This window comes from Elgaria multicarinata, chromosome 11 (genome assembly GCF_023053635.1).
Source record: "Elgaria multicarinata webbii isolate HBS135686 ecotype San Diego chromosome 11, rElgMul1.1.pri, whole genome shotgun sequence".
Classification (NCBI taxonomy): Eukaryota; Metazoa; Chordata; class Lepidosauria; order Squamata; family Anguidae; genus Elgaria; species Elgaria multicarinata.
The window spans coordinates 14420636-14426635 of NC_086181.1; the positions used below are offsets into that span (position 1 = coordinate 14420636).

Consider the following 6000-nt stretch of genomic DNA (forward strand, 5'->3'; position numbering starts at 1 on the left):
AAAGGCCCATTTGATCTTTTGTCATCAAATCTGACATAGAATGAAGGAATCGTATTTGTGTGGACTGCACAGAGACAGCCTCATAGGGATGGAGCCAGGCTACGTTAGTTGCACTTTGTTCCCACTGACTTCACCAGGACTTTAAGGCAGGCTAACTTGTCCCATTGATTTGCACCCAGCCTACGTTGGATCCATGCAACACAAGGTCACAGAGTCCTTATAGTGTTCAGCCCCACAGATGAATCAGGTTCAGAAAGTTTATCTGCTGTTAAAGCTGCAATTAGTCACACCAGTTAACTGATTACAATCATTTATGAAATTCATCTCTCTCTCGTTTGTCCACCATTAAAGCAGGACGGGCAGAAGCCAGATCTCCAGATGTTTCAGACTTCAGCTCCCAAAAACCCCTGCCAGCATGTCCAATGGCCAGGAATGCTGGGACTTGTAGTCCATCTGGAAATTTATTTTCAGCCCACCCCTGTTTTAAAGAACTGGACTCCTGAAGCCTATTTGGATCCTCTCTCCATCACAAGGGGGCTTAGTGTCTTTGGTGAGTTTTGCAGGGGGCACAGATACTCGAATCAGAGATTACCTGGATCTGGGGCTGGCAACTTCCCTCCAGTTCTCAAATGTTTGAAGTTGCAAAACTTGCCACATCTTGAGCACATTTACCATTTCCTTTCCACTCCACTCTCCTTTAGAGAGGAAACCAGATCATGGAGCACCCGGGACTTTTGAGTTTCATCCCTCTGCTGAACACCCACAACTTCCACTGATATCATCAACAGGCTGCTGAGCACACCTGGAGCAGCTGTTTCTTTCTGTTCTAAGGCTGGATATTCCAGCTTTGAAGATGCAAAACGCCCAGCCCTGTACAGGATATTCTAGTGGATTCCATGTGATGCTTGCTGCAATCATTGGTGGAGGAGCTTGTAACAGGGTAATGAAGAAGTTGGCTGAAGAACAAACAGGTGTTGTGCCCTTTTTCTAAGCGGAAAACAAATGACAGGCATCGTGAGCATCTCTGGCCACAGGTGATGCACGGCCACAGGTGAAGGAGGAAAGGGGATGTCCTCTTTACCTGTGATTCACGGGCAGGCTGGTTGAACTTCCATACAGAACTCTTCATCCCAATGGAATGAAGGGAGGTATCAGATCCCCAGGGCTTGGCTGTAAACAAAGTGTTTATGAATCCATTGCTTAGCCCGCATTGTGTAACAGCAAGCAGAGAGAGGCATCCATGTGCCACTCAGCCCATGGAAACTCAGGGAATGTTTCCATGAAGTGTTTTGGATCCAAGATCTGCTTTCTGTGAGAAGAAGTGCTCAGCTGGCAGGAGGTCCTTCTATGCAGGTCACCCAATTCAGCAGGGCCTCCTGACCGGGAAATAAGGTTATACCTGAAAAGGAGGCACTTCATCACCCCAATCCAGAAAACTATGGGAGCAGCAGCAGGAGACGTGTGCTGCTCTGCACTTGAGGATAGAGAGTGTGATTGTTAATTAGACTTTCTGCTAAAATGAATAAGAAATGTGAGACACCACGACATCTTAAGTCTCGCTGACTTCAATGGGAGCTAAAGGTGCTTCCACATGGAGGGCTCCTAACACTAACAGTTAGAAGGCATTGTGTAGTTATTCCATCTTTTCTTTCTTAATAGATTTTCCACAGTAAGGGGGGGGGGAATGGAAATTTTTATTTATTTATTTATTTGTTACATTATATACCGCCCCATAGCCGAAGCTCTCTGGGCGGTTTACAAAAGTTAAAAACAGTAAACATTAAAAGTATACAAAATTTTAAAACATAAAAACAACAGTTTAAAAACGAGAGTATCCATTTAAAAACAACAGTTCTGGGGTCCGTTAAAAAACAAACTTAGCGTTGTTAAATGGTGTTAAATGCCTGGGAGAAGAGAAAAGTCTTGATCTGGCGCCTGAAAGATAGCAGTGTTGGTGCCAGGTGACCCTCATCAGGGAGATCATTCCACAGTCGGGGGGCCACCACTGAAAAGGCCCTCTCCCTTTTCAGTGGTGGAAAAGATGGAAAAAGGAGTTGGAAAGCACAGGAGGGTTACAGTGGAAGACATCATCATCTGGACCCTCCCCTCTATAATTCCATGAATGAGGCAGGGCCATGGTGCAATAAAAACCTTGTCTGGAAGCCTTAGTGTGCAACTAATGGTCTGAATCCAACCTTTCATGCCTAATGCACAAGTTTCTGCAGAAACTGACACATGGCAATCTCTGTAGAGATACACATGTGATCATATGTGCATAGAGATGTGAAGGCCTGGAAAAAAAATGGAAAAATTTGGGAAAACCTCGTCCCCCCACCCCATTTTCCCCCCAAGCCTTTTTCAGGTTTTTTTTCCCAAAAAATTGAAAAAATGAAGAAAAAATAGATTACGGGATGTTTTATTTTAGTATGATGAATAAAATGTTTAAGACAAGGTGTTCAGATATTTACTTCTCCAAATTATTTCTAAAAACTGTACAGTGTCAGATTGTTACAATTTCTGTGCACCGAGGACAAGCAAGTCCTAGGTTGCAAACTAAGACTACAACTCTCAAAAGCAAGAGCAAGAGGCATTTCTGCCTCTAGGGGGCAGCACTGCCACTGAAGCAGAGACTGAAACTGACAGTGATAGCTATTGGTCAGAAAATGAGTCTGATTAAATTTCATGCATATTCATTGAGTCTTGGTCCCCCCTTTTTTCTCAGTCCTCTTTATGGGAAGGGGTTCCCACGACACAGGCTCTGAACACCAGACCCGGCCGCGGCTACTCCCTGCTCAAGCCAAGCACCACCGCTTGATACTCCTGAGGCAAGGGATAAAAACCACCTTCCTCCAAACTATGTGGAGAAAGGGGTTTAAAATGGAGAACGATTTTAATATATATAATAATGCGCTGTGAGTTATATGTGCTGAGGTGAATGATTGTCAGAGTGGGTGTTAAATGAGTAAACTTCAAATGATAAATGCCAAACAGACACATGGGATTTTTGTGGTAGTTAAAAACAAAATAATTAAAATTTATTTTTAAAAGTTCACAAGTTTTGTTTCAAATAAAACATTTAAAAACCTTTTTGAAACCTTTCATCCAATCCTTTCACTCATTCACATACGCACTTTCCTTTTTCTCACACAATCAATCTTGAACTTTCTTTATTATCAGTATTGATTAATATATATCAACTATGTGCACACTACACTCTAAAGATACCACTCTCTACACTGGCCCTCAAATTTCCTAGAACTTAAGTACCCTAAACACAGAGAGCATGAAAGACTCTAAGACAGCCTTTCTCAACCTGGGGCACTCCAGATGTGTTGGACTACAACTCCCAGAATGCCCCAGCCAGCTGGCTGGGGCATTCTGGGAGATGCAGTCCAACACATCTGGAGTGCCCCAGGTTGAGAACCACTGCTCTAAGAGTACCTAACAAGTCCCCCACAATCCCCTCAGTCATTCCCTTATATATCACTCCTCCCCCTCCCAAGACATTCTGACTCCGCCCACTCAGGCCAGCATTCTAAAACCCACAGACTTACAAACTGCAGACATACATTTGGGAACTGACTTGTGGGGTGTAACGCCACAGGGGTGCTTTACGTCTTGAAACTGGAGGATTAGTGAAGACATAAATAATTTTCTTTGTTACTAATGTTGGTGGTTTCTTCTGTTGTTGATGTTTTAAATTGTTTTTTGCTTGCTCCTCATAAACTGGAAGAACGAAAGAGGTTCCTTACAGATCAGGTGTTCCTAATATCTTCAGGAGCTTGTAGCTCCATTTGTTACCCCAACAAAAAGTAAATTAAATTTGTAATAATTGTTTGAATACACTGTTAATATACAAAATGTAATGATTTTATGCCAAACCAACTTGGGTATAATTACATTTTATGTTCCTAAAGTAACAAAGTGACTTTCAATCTGCAAAAAGTGCTAATATCACATTATTTCAATTTCCCCGAAAATGTCTGCTTTTTCTCGACCCCCCCCCCCCGGAAAAAAACTGTTTTCCCCCCCGTGGCTTCAAAATTTCTGGAAATTTTACATCTCTACATGTGCAGCGCATGAGATCTGTGCCACCTCCCACCATGTAGCTGCCATTTGCACACATAGTAAAACAAATTTGCATGCAGGGGCATGTTGCTGCTGCATGTCGATTGTGTTTGATGGATCAGGGCCCAATTGTGGAATAACTCCCAAATACAAACACCTAGAATTAGCTCTTGAAAAACCTTTGATTGCTGGACTTTGAAATGAAATGAACTGGAACAAATAAAAAGCTCATAATGAATTTAGGTTTCTTCTTCTTCCTTACTGGGAAAAAGGCGAGATATACCGTATTTCTTCGATTTTAAGATGCCATCGATTGTAAGACGCACACTAATGTCAGTACCACGAACAGAAAAAAAGCTTTGATTCTAAGAAATAATAAACACACCCGCTATTCTAAGACGCACCCCGTTTTTAGAGATGTTTATATGGGGGGGGGGGGGGGAGGAGTGCATCTTAGAATCAAAGAAATATGGTAAATTAGTAATAATAATAATAATAATAATAATAATTCCTCCTCCTCAATCCTTGAGTATTTTTTAAACAACTCATTTTCAAATGAATGACAATGTGGACTAGAAACTCATTTTTTCCAAAGTTAAGCAGGCATTTTCCTGAAGATGGGCTTACAAATGGCACAAAAGTGCATTCTGGGATGCGTGGTGCCCACCTCTCTGCTTTAATTTTCCAAACCCGCTGCCTTCGATAGCTATACTCCCTAAAAAAAGAAGTGCTTGTCACGCTCCCCAACCTGTTCTTCTGGCCCATGATGGGACACTCCAGTGCCTCCAGATTGTAGGAGAGCGGCTCAGCCCCCAGGCCTTCCCGCTTCACAAAGTAAGTACCAAGCGGCGCGGAATGCAGCGGAGCCAGTTGCATCCTGCTAGCCTCCTCCCAAGAGGCAACCAGAGGCCTGGGGCTTTCGCCTTTCCTGGTCCTTCCTAATATAGAAATGGGGAAGAGAGAAGCTGGAGGAAATGAAGAGAAGGAGATAGGAAGAAGTAGAACAGCTGAGTGATTGATGCTGTCTGTTCATAAGGAGCTTTAGGCCCTGATCCCAATCAGGTTTTCTTGGAAGTAAAGGCCCATGGATTGGATTGCAGGCTTTCAGAAGAAGATAGTTGGGTGGTGGTGGGGGAAACAGTGGATATATTTATTGGGCTTTGAGCACAGAAGATCAGGGGTTGTCCTTAACATCAAGATTCACTGAGTAATCTTATACGTATCACCAGCGGCACAGCTAGGGTGGACCATGGAACCAAAATCCAGGGCCCCGGATCTCCCACAAATGACCACCCGCAGAATGGCAGGTGATAAGGGCAGCAGAAACAAACTCCATTTTATTCCTGTGGGCATGGTGGTGCTATGATTTAAGGGAGTTCAAAACTGCACATGCTCAGAAGACATTTTTTTTTAAAAAAAAATCAGGCTTGGCAAAGAGGTTTGTTGTTATTATTTTAACAGATAAGGAATGTAGGGACAGTTGTAAAGCATGGGATGGCGATGTGGGAGTGGGCAGGAAAGAAATGTCTGTGGTATTCCGTGGAGGCTGGTGGGTCCGATGTCAGTGGGGCGATTAATCCATTCCAGGTTTCAGCCAGAACGCCAATGGAGCGATCCAAGGGGCTTCCATACCTTGGAGAGCTCCTTTAGAGTTCTGTGAAACCTGGAGCGGATTCACTGCCCCACTGACATTGGAGCCACCAGCCTCCACTGAAGTAAAACATATAGCCATCTAAAACCCAGTCCCCTGTTTTTTATGTGCTCTCTCTCTCTCTCTCTCTCTCTCTCTTAGTGCACATGTACAGTAAATGAGACAGAAAAGCATGCTGACATGGCAGAGACAAAATACTGTGCTGTAAGAATTGTCATATGCACGAAGTGCTTCAGGAACACCCGTGGGACCGCTGAAACAGTGGGCCCTGGCTGCAGTTC

General features: G+C 43.5%; 1 protein-coding gene across 1 annotated transcript in view; it reads right to left on the reverse strand.

The window, feature by feature from the left end:
- Nucleotides 1–5739, reverse strand: part of SLC35B1 (solute carrier family 35 member B1) — a 211159-nt gene extending 205420 nt beyond the window's left edge. Inside the window, exon 1 of the mRNA XM_063138332.1 lies at nt 5732–5739. The gene's annotated coding sequence lies outside the window, so the exon portion shown is untranslated. The remainder of the gene's footprint in view (nt 1–5731) is intronic.
- Nucleotides 5740–6000: the final 261 nt, after the last annotated feature.